The following is a 15,736-nucleotide window of genomic DNA, read 5'->3' on the forward strand; positions in this document are numbered from 1 at the left end:
CTAGGACAGTTACGGTGGACCAGCTGTCCCAGTTCAGGCAAGAATGAAGAAGTTGTCCAGAATGTGGGACTTTCAGCGCTAAAACTAGGGGAGGCCGGGGCAAACAAGGGCAACTCTAATAGCACCGATCACATTGTTTTGGAGTGAGCTGTCTTTCTGATAAGACTGGAGGCAGCAGAAAGCTTACTTGGATCATCTCCATTTCCCCAACACCTTAACCTGGTGTCAGGCACCTCTATGGCCCATACTCAGAAAATAGGTGCTGAATGCATTAAGTGTGGTGGCAGTGGGGGAACTAAAGGCCCTGGTTCAGATCCCATCCCCTCCCTGTATGACCTTGGGCAAGTTACCATTTCATTTACATATTTATTTGTTTGTTACTGGATGATTGAAGGCGAATTTCTTGGCCTCACTCAGCCTCTCTTTCCTACTTTGTAAAATGGAGATAATGCCCATTCCGTGGGAATGTTGTAAAGATTAAATGAACGTAAAGTGGTTAACATAATGCCAAGCATGTAACAAGCTTTCAATAAATGTTAGCTGCTATTTATAGTCACTTTTTTTTTAAAGAGTTAGCACAGTGCATTCAGTAAGGGTTGGTTCCCTTCTCCCCATTAAACAAATTAATACAGGTGGCCTTAAATGTAATATACCACAGAGAAGGTTTCCCTTAGGACAGCGATCGGCCACCCTGGTTACACATTAGAATCCCCTGGAGGACTTTACAAACACTGATGCTCAACTCCCGGCCAATTAATTCAGATCTTCTTTGATGGATCCCTGCATCAGCACGTTTAAAGGGCTCCCCTGGTGATTCTAATGGGCAGCTGGTTGAGAACTTCTGCCTTAGGGCACTGGGTTGTGGCTCTTAACCTCTTAATGGCTGCACTGGGTCTTTCCAAAACTATCCTTAATTGAGCTATTGTCAACTGCAAGTGTTTACTACCCTCTGTCTCTTTCACTTTGTCTTCAGGGCAGGAACTAGAGAATTCTCAGCTCCCTAAGCATTCCTGGCCTGTAACCAAGCTCCTAACAGCTTTTCACACCTGGCAGTGGCCGCTCCTATCCCTTCAGAGCCTTCACAGCCTGATATTCCCCGAGGAAATTCAAGAAACGAAAAAGAGGTCACTTCATCTGTGTCTTCCTTAACGGGACAGAGGGTTCCATTTTCTAGCCAGTGTTTTTCAAACTGGAGTCCACAGACATGTTCTCGGGGACCCACCAGTTCTGTACGAAGATTTTTTTAGTTTGCATTTTCAATTTGCTAATAATCTAAAATATTACTATTGTAGAGTAACTGGTTGCCCCTTTATAAAAGACTGCAAGATTTGAGTGCCCACTGCCAAATTTGATGTTTGTGGGGTTTTTATTTGTTTTCAGAGACAGGGGTCACACTGTCACCCAGGCTGAAGCGCAGTGGTATGATCATAGCTCACTGCAGCCTCAAACTCCCAGACTCAAGCCATCCTCCCTCCGCAGCCTCCTGAGTAGCTGGGAGTACAGGCATGAGCCACTATACCTAGCTGATATTTGAGTTTTGTAAAGGCAGTGCACACATACAGATTTCAAATCAGTTCAAATAGAAGGACCAAGCAGTGAACTGAATCCTGCAATTGAAGCAAAACAGACTCCAAATGACCAGCAGGTAGCCATTAGTCTCAAATTAGCTACAGAAACAGATGCGGTTTGTGTATAGTATTTGCAGCAGTTCATTAGCAATGAGTAGTAAACATACATTTACTAAGATATTTTCTTCTCCCATTCCAAAAACAATGGGAAGGGAAACCCCAGTTAAGGTAGATTTTAATAAAGCTATAATGCTAACTATATCCTTAAGTGAATGCGAGCCATGTACAGATTTATCAAGGGCCATATAGTGTCTGACTGTCCAGCAGCAGCACACAGCCTTGACGTTAAATACCATGTGTACTTCATCTAATAAGAGACAGTCTTTGCATGGATATTATTAAAGTCAAAATACAGAAACAGATATAAATCTAGGCCCGAGGCTGCATCTTTTCATTATTAAGCCAACAATAGGCATTTATTTTTAGTATAGCTTCATCATAAGTCCCATCAAAATAATGTCATTTCAATGTTGTGCCCATGTACTTTCTTTTGCTTTCAATTTGTAAATTTGTTTTTAGTTTTATAGGTACATAAGAGCTTGAAGCATAAACAGCTTATGCCTAGTTTTATTTTATACCTAATTAAGAGATGGTGAAAATAACACTATTGTTGCAGTCAATCCTCCATGATCTTTTCCCTGCTGGTCTGGAACACTTGTGCTGGCTACAGATCAGAATCAGCCAGAGACTGTCAGACTCAAGGGCTCCCAGAGGTTGGAGACTAGGGGCGAGAAGACAGGACACCTCCCCGGGCTCCAGACTTGCTTTGTCACTAGGGGCAGAGGCTACTTGGTGATTTACAGCCATGGGCTCTTGGTCCTGTCATTTCACCCCCATCTGCCCTCTCCTCCCGCTCCCATTTCCAACTCCACCGGATGTCAGTTTCCTTGATTCCCTGACGTCTGTGGTCCTTTCTATCCCGAATTTTCGGTGGTTCAGTGATTCTTGTGCTCAGGGTGTTATCAGCTGAAGGTAGGGGACAAAACACCTGCAGGGCTTGGGGTCAGACCTGGCTGAGAATTCTGACCCAGGCACTGCCCCCACGGGACACTTTCAGTTGATAAGCCTCGGGCTCCTTGCTGTAAAATGGAGAGGATGACTCTGTCGCCACCAGATGCTGCACAGACTAAATGAGATCAGAAATGTCTGGGAGGCGCAGCGCACCCCTCCCTGTCTGACTCGGCATTCAGCGCATGTCTGATACTGCCTTTAAAGTTTCTGTTTGTCTTCAGGAAGGGTTCCTTAGGCCTAACTGGAAGGAAGAATTTGTTTTTGTTGTTTCTGAAGCTCAGCCCATAACCTCCTTTCAACTAAACAAGGTCTTCCTGAAACGTCTCTAGATTTCTGAATGTTGAGCTTCAGGATGCACCAAGGAGATGGGAGAAGCTCCCGGCGAGGGGTTGGGGAGTGTGTGGGGGGGGGCCTAGGCTGAAGCCAGGGGGTGATGGGGCCCAGGGCCTGCCCTGAGACAAGCCCCTTTCAGGGACCCAAGGAGAAAGAGTCAACTCGCCCCATCCCAGGATGAGTGGAAAGGAGGCATGTGTTTTCCTGTGCACTTTTCAGCTAGCTGTAATGAAGCAAGCTCCTTTCATATTTGATTTTAATAAGGTGTGAATGACTGATGGCTTCAAACACACACATTTGCCATGTTTGTTTGCCCACATGAAATCAATCAGAGGACTTCGGGGCTGATGCTGGAAACGCTGGTGAGGCGGGCAGGGTTTGCTTTCCCCCTCCCCCACCTAAGGTCAGCTTTGGAGCTGGGGAGAAGCTCTTAGCTCCATCTTTCTCAATGAAGAGAGGCTTCTCGCACTGCAGAGAGAGTGGGAGGCTCCCGCAGCCCTAAACCTAGGGCCCCCAGAATTCTCTGAGCCCAGGTTCCCAACACCTGGCGGGAGGGTAGGAGGAGGCTTCCCAATCAGCCAGTGTTCACAGAACTCCACACTGTGAGCCCTTCTCCCTGGCAGAGGTAGAGTTACTGCTCCCGGGACCACTGAGGGCACAGGGAACCCAAGGGTTCTGAGATACTGGGTTTCATCTCCTTTCCTCATCCTCCCCTCCTCCCAGCTGTGCTACAGTAAAGATCAGTTCTGTAGGATATTGTGTTCGTTTTCTAGGGCCACCATAATGAGCTACCGACTGGGTGGCTTTAACTACAGAAACGTATTCCCTCGGTTCTGGCGGCTAAAAGCCTGAAATCCAGGTTTTCAAGAGTTAGTTCCTTTGGAGGCCTCACTCCTTGGTTTGCAGACACCTGCTTCCCCAGTGTCTTCCTGTGGTCTTCCCTCTGTGTGTGTCTCTGGGCTGATCACCTTTTCTTATGAGAACACCAGTCACATTGGGTTAAGGCCCACCTTAATGTCCTCATTTTCACTTAATTACCTCTTTAAAGACATTGTCTCCAAATATTGCTACATTCTGAAGTACCGGGGTTAGGACTTCAACACATGAATTCTGAATAGAAACAATTCAGCCTATAGCAGGTATTGGAATGCCTTAATCTTATGTGTCCACTTGGCTAGTCTGTGATACCCAGTTGTTTGATCAAACTGAAGTTCCAATGTTGCTGTGAAGTTATTTTTTAGATACAAATAACATTTACAATCAGTAGACTTTGAATAAAGCAGATTGCTCTTTATAATGTACAGGTGGGCCTCACCCAATCAGTTGAAGGCCTTAAGAACAAAGGCTGAGTTCCACCAGAGGGCAATTCTGCTTCCAGACTGCAACACAAAAATGACACCTGAGTTTCCAACCTCAAACTAAAGACCATATGTCAACTCTTGCCCAAATTTCCAGCCCGTCTGCCTGCCCCACAGATTTCAGACTGTCAGCCCCCACAATCACGTGAGCCAATTCCTGAAAATAAATGTCAGTCTCTCTTCCTATCCTTCTCCCACCATTCCCCCTTATATCTACATTAGTCAAGGTTCTCCAGAGAAATAGAGCTGATTTCATACATACTGGCTCTCAAAGAGCCCAGCATATGTGACCAACATTGGTGAGTCATAGGATATGACCTTAATTTGGTTAAGACCACCAGGTTGGTCTCCAAAGCCACCGCACAGGTCAACCTTCCCACCAGCAACACATGATTCCCTATGTCCCAATAACAGGTGCCATTCTAACAGGTGTAAGTGTCAGCTCTTTCTTGTTTAACTTGTGGTTCTCTAACAGTATTACTAATCATTAGGAGCATGTTCTCACAGTAGCCCTTTTGGTTTTGTCATGGAGGTAAAATTTCTTCTCTACCTTCTTAGTGTTTCCAACTGGGCCCAGGAATTACACTATCATAAGACAGATTAGCAGGAGAAAAGTACGAAAATTTTATTTAGTAATGTTTACATGTGTATGAGAGTCCCCACAAGCAAAATGAAGAGCCAAGAAGCAGTTAGAGGCTAATGCTTACATACTGGCTTGGACAAAGACACATGACAAGACAAAGAAGCCTGGGCTAGGGCGGTGAGTGGTGGAACTGCCACTCAGAAGATAAAGGCTAGTTTAACAAGGTTGGTTTATGCAGAGTTCTCCTGGCCTCAACTCCTCATCTCTGATTATAAGAAGGTCTTTCTTCCCCCTGGTACAGTGAGGGCCCCTTTCACTCAGAAGTTTTAGCTCCCACTTTCAGGGAGAAAAAGAAGGATCAGAGTGCCATTCTTGTATGTGCTGTTTTTCAAAGTGCCTTTAATTCAAAATAACCGATATGCCAGAGTGGCAAGTTTGGGGGCGGGATATCTTGATTCCCTATAGTTTCCCTACTTTCATAAATTGCTTCTTTGAATCCTTTCCCATGTTCCTAAGGACACTTCTATATTGTTTTATCCTTTTGTAGGAGTTTCTTGAATAGTTTTGGTATTTGCTATGGACTGAATTGTGTCCCCCTAAAACTCACATGTTGACCTCCTAACCCACATTACGGTATTCGAAGATGGGGTTTGAGGGAGTCAATTAGATCATGAGGGTGGGGCCCTCATGATAAGATTAGTGCCCTTATAAGAAAAGATACTGTCTCTTTTCCATGAAAGAAGGTAGCCATCTGCAAGCCTGAAAGAAGATCCTCATCCAGCACCCTGATCTTGGATTTCCCAGCCTCTGAAACTGAGAAATAAATTTCTGTGATTTAAGCCACCCAAGTCTAGAGAATTCTGTTGTAGAAGCCCTAAAACACTGTTAATCCCTTGCAAATTTCAGTCTCTTTCCATCTCTCTCTCCCACCCTCCCCCTTCATATCTGTAATAGTCGCTGCTTAGATATCCCACATATTTTAAATGGTACAACTCCTTGTAGCTAATAGGAATGAGATACCAAGAAAATGGATCGCTGTATCTTTATTATGGGAATTAGTAAAACCACACTCTGTGCTTTGCTGTTTAAACATTGGAACGTCAGTGTTTTAATCATTGCAACTGTGCTGCCATTCTGTTATCTATTAACCTTATAATGATGTCCTGTATGTACTTTGATGTGATCAAGTATGTCTTCTGCTGAAATGTTTTGTTTAGAAGATTATTCCCTATCTCTAAATCACAAAGATATTTTCCAACTTCAGCTCGTATTTTCTGTCAGTTTTACATACTGAATCCATCTGGAATCTGCCTCTACATGTGGTGTTATGTTCACATCCAGTTTTAATTTCCTTTATGTAGTGAGGCACAGTAGAAAGGAATTTGAGGGGGGGAAAGAAAAAGAAATATGTAGTGAGGCAGCTTTCTCAATACCTTAAACAATCATTCTTTCCCCCACTGATTTTGTGGATTAAGTTGCCACATGTAACTCAGTCTGTCTAAGAGCTCTCCTCTCGGTTCTATTGATCTATCAATTTTTCCAAGTCTATCCTATATTGTCATTACTACCATGACTTTGAAATTGTTCTAATATATGGTGGAATGTCCCCCACTCACCTTCCATTCTTTGCTCTTTTGTTAGAGTTTGCTTAGTTATTTGTGGACTTTTATTCTTCCTTACATTTTATAGTTTATGTTAGTCTAAATAAATTATTATTGAGTTCATAAAAAATTCAACTGGAATTTTTATTCGGATTGCGCTGAGCTTAGAGATTAAGAGAAATTTGACATCTCTGTAATATTAAATTATCCCATCAAAAGTTTGAACTATGTTTCCATAGACAATCTTCTATGTCTTTCTGAGTTTAAACTTATTTTCATAAAAAGCTTGTATATTTGACCAGGCATGGTGGCTCACACTTGTAATCCCAGCACTTTGGAAGGCTGAGGCGGGCGAATCACTAGGTCAGGGGTTCAAGACCAGACTGGCCAGCACGGTGAAACCCCATCTCTACTAAAAATACAAAAAATTAGCTGGGAATGGTGGTGGGTGCCTGTAATCTCAGCTACTCAGTAGGCTGAGGCAGGAGAATCACTTTATCCCAGGAGACAGAGATTGCAGTGAGCTGAGACCATGCCACTGCACTCCAGCCCGGGCGGCAGTGCAAGACTCTACCAAAAAAAAAAAAAAAAAACTTCTTGACGCTTGTATATTTTTGTATATGTTAACACCTAGATACTTATCGATATTATGAATAGTATCTTACTACTATCAAAATTTCCAACTGGATATGACTGGTGTCAAAAAAATACTATTGATTTTATTTTTGGATAATCTTATATCCAGCAACATCTTGCAAGTCCACTTATTAGTTCTAGTCATTGATCTTGTTAGATTATCAACATAGGTATTTATATCACGTATAAGCAGTTTTATTTCTTCCTTTCCAATCCTTTCTCCTCTTATTTCTTTAACCCACTGGCCAGAATATCCATGCTGTGTTAAACAGTAGCTGCACAGGTGTCTTAGTCCATTTTCTGTTGCTTATAACAATCCCTGAAACTGAGTCGTTTATCAAGAAAAGGAAAGTATTTCTTACCATCATGGGAACTAAGAAGTCCAGGGTCAAGGAGCCTCATGTGGTGTGGACCGTCTTGCCGATTTTTTTACATGGAGACTGCAGAATCATGAGGCAGTGTAGGCCATCACATGGCAAGGAGGCTGAGCGTGCTGAGCTTAGGTCTTTTCTCCTCTTCTTATAAAGCCACCAGTTCCTCTCCCATGATGATCCATTAATCCATTTACCCATTAAGCCATGAATGGATTCATCTATTCATGAGGGCAGACCCTCATGACCCAATTGCTTCTTAAAGGCCCCGCCTCTCAGTAACTTGCACTTAAGAATTAAATTCCAATGTGAGTTCTGGAGGGGACAAATATTCAAAGCATAGCAATAGGAGTATCTTAAAGTAACATTTCTGTTCCCTAGGTTGAGTTTCTTCACCATTCTGAGTCTCCATTTCTCCAACTGATATGCCTTCCTTACAAGGTTGTAATGATCATGATAATATCCCCAAAGATCCTGGCACACTGTAGGAGCTCAAAGCATAGAAGGTGTTTTCACTAATTCCCATAATAAAGATACAGCCGATCATTTTCTTTTTAAAAAAATACTTCCACTGGCCGGGCGAGGTGACTCACGCCTGTAATCCCAGCACTTTGGGAGTCTGAGGTGGGTGGATCACGAGGTCAGGAGTTTGAGACCATGGTGCAACCCGGTCTCTACTAAAAATACAAAAATTAGCCAGGCATGGTAGCACACGCCTGTAATCCCAGCTACTCAGGAGGCTAAGGCAGGAGAATGGCTTGAACCTGGGAGGTGGAGGTTGCAATGAGCCGAGATCATGCCATTGCACTCCAGCCTGGGTAACAGAGTGTGAGACTCCGTCTCAAAAAAAATAAAAACAAACAAACAAACAAAAAAACTTCCACCTTCTATGTCTTTATTCTGTATTAATATAGATACAAAGATATAGCTAGAAATAGATATAAATAGGTAGATAAACACACACATACAGGAGTATATGAGTATGTCTGTATACATATTTATGTATACAAAGTCTGTTCCCCAGAAGACATTTTCAATCCCCCAGCATATTCTAAGCATGCAGACATAGACTTACTTCCCTTCCACTAGCTCAATAATATCCTAGATTGGGATATAGCCCAACAGTATTGTTTGTACAAACAAAGCTTCACCTTTAGGGGCAAGGCCTGGGAAGCAAGCTGGCAGTACAGCCATGTTTATGTCTAAGTCAGCATTTCAGGACCCTGCTTTCCTTCTCACTGTATGCCTATTCACATCCACCCTTTGGAGCCTGCCTTGATTCTTCAGCAGCTCCAATTTAGCTAACTGGCTGATTAAAATCACGTGGGCTGAGCTAATTGGCTGATTGGAATCACCTGAGCTGGAGAGGATGGGTTGGAAAATGACCTCTGACCTACTTTTCTTTTGGGGCTTTTTTACAAGGCATGTTCACAAATGGACATTACATAGACATATTCCTATAACCCTGTGTGTTTGTATATCTACTGACATATCTGTATCTAAATCTACAGAAAAAAGACTCTAAAGAAAACTGAGGTTTGCTTTCAGTATCACAATCTACCTTCAAATCACAGACCTTTCTTTCCCTAACCAAAGAATCACTTCCCCAGCCACCAATACAGAAAGACACTTCTACATCACCCATTCAAAAAAAAAGAAAAAGAGAAAAGATCTCCTGAATTGATGGAAGCTTTCATGAGAAGTATTCAGCATTGTCAAATTTGAGTGAGGGCCTTTAAGCTGAAGCTAGTTTATCTCTTGTCCCTTATTAACCAGAAGGGGAAGGGTCAACCTTAACATGGCAATGAATGACTCCCATGGCCTTAGTGCATTTTCTTTTCACAGAAGTGAGCAACAAGGACCAATGTTTCCTTCACATACATTAAATGCAGCAGGATGTATGTCAGAGCGTACTTCATTTGCATACTACTGTGGATATCATTTAGATGACAAATAAGATTTTACATTATGAAAGTTTCTTTTTGTATTACTATCAGTACCAATACCTATCAATACCTTCTATATCTTTATTCTGTATGAATATAGATAGAAACATAGATAGATCTGGATATAGATATACATAGGTCTATAGATAAACACACACATAAAGGTTATATGAGTATGTCTATATAAATATTTATGTATACAAAAGATATTCCCCAAGAGACATTTTCAATCCCCCAGCTGATCCTATGGACACAGATGTAGACTTACTTCCCACTTATATGGCTCCATACCATCCCAGAATGGAATATAACCATAAAATGTCATATACAAACATAACTAAATCTCTACCTTTAGGGACAGGACCTGGAAAGTAAGTAGCCAGTACTGACATGTAACAGCCATTCATTTTCTCAATATCCCATTCCCACTGTTATAGGGAGCTACACCATTTAAAATATGTGAGATATCTAACGAGGAGGGATGGTAGTTATTATTTGAATCCAAAATGAATAATTTTTAAGACTGGTGGAAAGGATTTCAGCCCCCTTCTAACTCTAAAACATTGTTCATTAAGAGTTTTTGCCAAGGGTAAGCAGAGTATATTATAAATAGCAGGAGCAGGTATATAGATCACCTCAGCTTTTCACTCTAACTTTATAATGTATGTGTCAGCAAACTCATTATAGGTGCATTTTTAAATAAGCTTTCATGATCAAGATGGTGGTGATACAGAAAGTTGGGTAAGCTGAATTTTCTATGTTCTAAACTGTTGGGCAATGATTTTTTAAAAAGCAATGTAAGCCAGGCGCGGTGGCTCAAGCCTGTAATCCCAGCACTTTGGGAGGCTGAGGCGGGAGGATCACAAGGTCAAGAGATCAAGACCATCCTGGTCAACATGGTGAAACCCCGTCTCTACAAAAAATACAAAACATTAGATGGGCATGGTGGCACGTGCCTGTAATCCCAGCTACTCAGGAGGTTGAGGCAGGAGAATTGCCTGAACCCAGGAGGCGGAGGTTGCGGTGAGCCGAGATCGCGCCATTGCACTCCAGCCTGGGTAGCAAGAGTGAAACTCCGTCTCAAAAAAAAACAAAAAAACAAAAAACAAAAGCAATGTAAATGTCAGGTTTCTTTTTTTAACCCAAATATTTTGATGACGAAAACCTGTTATTTAACCCATGTAAAGTTTTAATCTCTATATATTAGACCAGTGCTTAAAGTACTATAGTAATGTAAGTGCATTAATAAATTCAAAGTTTTACTCAGTTCTGAAAAAATAGATACAAGCCATCAGGTAATTTTGTTTATCAAATTTCATTAAGAAAAGACAGTATCTCCACTAATTGTTGATACATGCTGGTGGGCTAGTCCTCCCCATCCCCCAACATGTGTACTGAAATGAATCATCAACAGTAATTAACAAATATTCTGGGATGTGATTTCACAGCTCCCATTTTCAGGAAAGTGCATATTTTTGCTCTGTTTGGGTGAAAGCATGTTTATAGTAACAACTTAGTAATAAAAGCCATCTTTGAAAACTATTCTTTTTTTTATGTGACTGCAGGGATTTTTCTCACAGCTGACAGCTAGGATTTTAAATAACATTTGTACAACTTGGACAGATTTTCTGTTCTGCTTGGAAGTGGGTGATTTCACAATTCCCCTTAGTGACATCATGCTTAACAGAACTGCAATGGAAGCGATTCAGCCTCTCATGCTCATTCCTCACTGCGGCTGAAGATGGTTACAGCTGTGGAAATTGAGCTGGATTTCCCTATACCAGCAGCTTTGATTCTCTGATTTCAGCACTTTTTCCCCTGTGATTGTAAGTGGGAAGATTGTTTTGAACATGAACTACTAGAGTGCATGTAAAGTAGAAGCGTGAAATTATAGTTTTAGAAATTTCTTTCAGCCGGGCGCAGTGGCTGACGCCTGTAATCCCAACACTTTGGGAGGCTGAGATGGGCAGATCATGAGGTTAGGAATTTGAGACCAGCCTGGCCAGCATGGTGAAACCCCATCTTTACTAAAAATACAAAATATTAGCCGGACATGGTGGTGCGTGCCTGTAGTCCCAGCTACTCAGGAGGCTGAGGCAGAATTGCTTGAACCTGGCAGGCGGAGGTTGCAGTGAGCCGAGATAGCACCACTGCACTCCAGCCTGGCAACAGAGTGAGACTCCTTCTAAAAAAGAAATTTGAGAATTGTGCAAGTGACTGATGATGGTTCAGCAGATCAAGAGCCCCTTCTTGAAACACACCTTCTTGTGGCCTCTATGACACTGCACCCTTCTGCTTCTCTTCCTGCCTCTTTGCCCCTGATCCATTTCCTTTGCGTATTCCTTCTCCTCAGTGCCAAGGCCCACTTCTTTGCTCCCATGGCTTCCCTTCTTAGGCCGTCTTAGCACCTCCAGCTTCATTTCCACCTACCTGCTGATGATGCCAATTTCCCCTCCAGGCCAGACCTCTCCTCTGAGCTCCAGACCTGGGTATCCGTCCCCTACCACTCAAGTCTTCGTGGCACTGTTCCCAAGGCTTCTCACACTCAATATATCCAAGAGTGTTTGTGATCCCCCTGCCCATAAATATAGCAAAACAACAACTCCACCAGACTTCCAGCCTGGCTCTATCCCCTTGTTCCCCCACCCAGGGAATGGCACCATCTGCTGTCCAGTTGAGCAAGCTGAAAACCCGGGAAGCGTCCCTGACTGCTTCCCTCGCTCTCCTCCCATGTCCAACAGGTCTTGGTGACTTTTACTCCTGAAGTTCTCCTGAGTCTGTCCACTTGTCCTTGCCCTGCTCCAAACCACCTTAATCTCTCACTGGAGTACAGAAATGGCCTCCTCACCAGCCAGCTTGTGTCTACTCTTGTTCTGGTCTTTTGTCTCCGTGGGAGCCCTGAAGGTCTTTTCAATATAGAAATTGATCAGATCACCATGACCAACACATGCCACCCTCTCTGCCCCACTTAAAACCTTTCTGTAGCATCTCATTTATCCTATAATGCAGGCCAAAATCTTTAATCTGACCAGCAAAGCTCTGAGTGATGGGCCCTGCCTGATTATGGAGCCTCATCTTGCCCTGTGGGCTCCACACTTTGTGCTCTTACTGCAATGGCCTTCTTTCAAGCCTCCAAGCCTTTGTTGCCCTTACTGTGCTCTCTGTCCATGCTGTGGCAATGGTAACAGGCCCCCTGAAGAGAACAGAGAGGAGAGCATTGGTCTAGAGAAGTTGCTGAGAGTCTGTGGCGCAGGAAAGGTCATCCATATGGATAAGGAGGTGGTCTAGGATGCTGGGAAGAAGTGGAGGGGATCACGGCTGTAATCCCAGCACTCAGGGAGACTAAAGTGAGCAGATCACTTGAGGCCAGGAGTTTGAGATCAGCCTGGCCAACATGGTGAAACCCTGTCTCTAGTAAAAATACAAAAATTAGCTGAACACGGTGGCACATGCCTGTAATCCCGGCTACTCAGGAGGCTAAGGCAAAAGAATTGCTTGAACCCCCAGGAGGCAGAAGTTGTAGTGAGCCAAGATCGCGCCACTGCACTCCAGCCTGAGTGATAGAGTGAGACTCTGTATTAAAAAAATAATAATAAAATAAAAAGGAGGACAGAAGATTCACGGTCACCTGACAAAGACTTTGAGGGATATACTGAACACACTTTCATTGGGATATCAGCAATGGCAGGAGATATTCCAATGGCAGGAGCCCTAAGACTCTGGGAATTTTTGGCTCATGAAGAAAGATGTGGAAGCAGCCACAAAAAGCTAAGAGAATGCTGATCCATGCCCTGGTCTGCCCTTCCTTCAGGACTCATGATACCAGGATCACCACAGAATAAACAGCTTCCTCTCAAGAGAGACACAAGGGAAACAGAGGCTTGAGCTCTCTCACTCTGCCTTTGGCCCCATTTCCCCTTTCTGAGCCCTCCCTCTGTCCTCTTTCCACAGTCTCTTTCTTTCCCCCAGCTGCTTGGTGGCCTCTCCTGTAAAACAGGGATGGTAACACTGACCTTTAAAAAAGCCTCAGATAGACTCTGGAGTATATATCCTAGAAAGATTCTCACACAGGGCCACAACAGGACATGCATGCTCATGGTGGTGCAGTTCGCACTAGCAGGAAAGTGCAGCACTGGAGGAACAGACGTGAGCCATTTAGAGAAGCCACACTAGGGAACGTGGCGTAGCCTTCAAAAAAGCAGATTGGATGGATGGATAAAGTGTACCAACAGTGTTCCTACCACCCAGGCTGTGGCCTCGGAGTACAATTTCCCACTAATCAGAGCCAGGCCTCCTTGAAGAAATGACTGACTCGAGGTCTGAGGCAAGAAATGTACAAGATGAGCCAGGAACATCTTATACCAACTTGCAAGAAAGCTATCGAAGACTAAAAAGGTGGTGTTAATAACAACTTAAAAAAAAAAAAAAACTCGTAGTGGCTCTCATCTGCCAAAGATAGGGCAATTTGAACATTGATTGAATAATCATAACTATAAATAACATAATCAAAAGTGTTTGAATCCATGCATTCTATATTATTTTAAGCCTTATTTCTGTATCTCTGAAGGGACTCGTTATTTTGAAAATTGATTTTAAAAAGTATCAAGCACTTATCTTGCCTTTTCTATGCAAACTATATCTCAATGTTACTAAAGAGTTAGTGAGAGAACATTTCTCTTTATAGAATATTCCAGCTAATAAATAAAGAAGGAGTGATAGAATTAGACTATCATCATTTTGCAATCCCTGAAGTAAAGGATCTAGGCACTGATCATCAACATTGCTAACATAACAACAACAACAAAAAAAAAACCCTCAATATTAGGCACCTGTCAATGGAAGTCTAAAAGTTCACATATTAAGTATTTCTTGTCACCAGAAAATTAGAGTTGCATCTGACCAGGAATCTATATATAAATACCAATTTACAGGACATAGAGAGGACAGAGAAATATGTTGAACAGCAGCACAGGGATACAGTCAGCAAAATTCAGACTATAGAAAACTCCCTGAATATATTACCTGATCTTCACCAAGTAAACTTCAAGATAAAAAGGATCACAATCACAATGTATAAATCTTATTTGAATCTTGATTCAAACAACTAAAACAATGATGAGACAATTGGGAAACACTGATCAGCTGAACAGGTGATAATATTAAATGATTATTGCTAATATTAATATTTATGTATATGATACAATTATTATATATTTTTTAAGTATTTATATTTTAGAGGTACATGCCAAAATACTTACTGATGAAATAATGATTCTGCAACTTACTTCAGAGCAATCTGTGAGGAGTAAGAAAAAAATGGATACAGATGAAATAAAACTGACCACAAATTTGTACTTGACTTTGAGTGATGAGTACAGTAAAGGTCATTATACCATTTGATCTTTGAAAATGTTTGAAATTTTTGCATGATAAAAAGTTTTTTTAAACAGTAGTCAGTGAAAAAAGACTGAAAACAGGATGAAAGCTACCACACCATTCAACTAAATTTAAAATACAAACACATAAAATAACACACATAAAAGAACATACATCAAACATGTTAGAATGGTTGCCCTTAGTAAGACTGGGGAATGGACATGGAGAATAAGATAAAAGGGTATAAAAATAAGTGAAGCAAGACAGGGATATTTCCCTGACCAACAATGAAGTACCACTAATCAGCCAACCCTCAGAAACTGAGTCCAAAAAAATTTCTGTTACACAGTTGTGAGGATTAAATGCAATATGCATATACTGTTCCTGGCACAGTGCATGGTACATCATAAGTCCTTAATAAATGTTTATTTCCCTCCATTCCCTCCACTTTCCACCACCTCCCTGCCCTGCCAAGGAATAACATTATCTCATAAGTTAATTTACTTTAAGGCTTCTAAGCCCTGATAACAACTTTACCCTCTGTTTCATCAGCTGAGGCTTACAAGAGAGGGCAGTGCTTACAAAATGAATCTCTAATAAGCGAAATTCTTGTTTTCCAAGCCCTAAAGAAGGCCAACGACATCCATTGCAAGGGTGATTTTAGGAAGGTTCAGATCTGACCACCCACCTACAAGTCTTCAGAGTGACAGTTTGGGCTCATTTCTATCTTCCTTCTTCTAATTCAAATGTATCTACACTAGAAAGTACACCACCTGCTAGCTCATCCCAGGAATCAGAGAATTCTTGATTGTAGCTTGATCTTAAATGAGCATCAAAGTGAAATATTTATGTACTGAGTTTTCCTTTTCCACTCAACTGGAAAGATTTCCATT

Source organism: Sapajus apella, unplaced genomic scaffold, assembly GCF_009761245.1.
Source record: "Sapajus apella isolate SASKATOON/1434 unplaced genomic scaffold, GSC_monkey_1.0 scaffold80, whole genome shotgun sequence".
Lineage (NCBI taxonomy): Eukaryota > Metazoa > Chordata > Mammalia > Primates > Cebidae > Sapajus > Sapajus apella.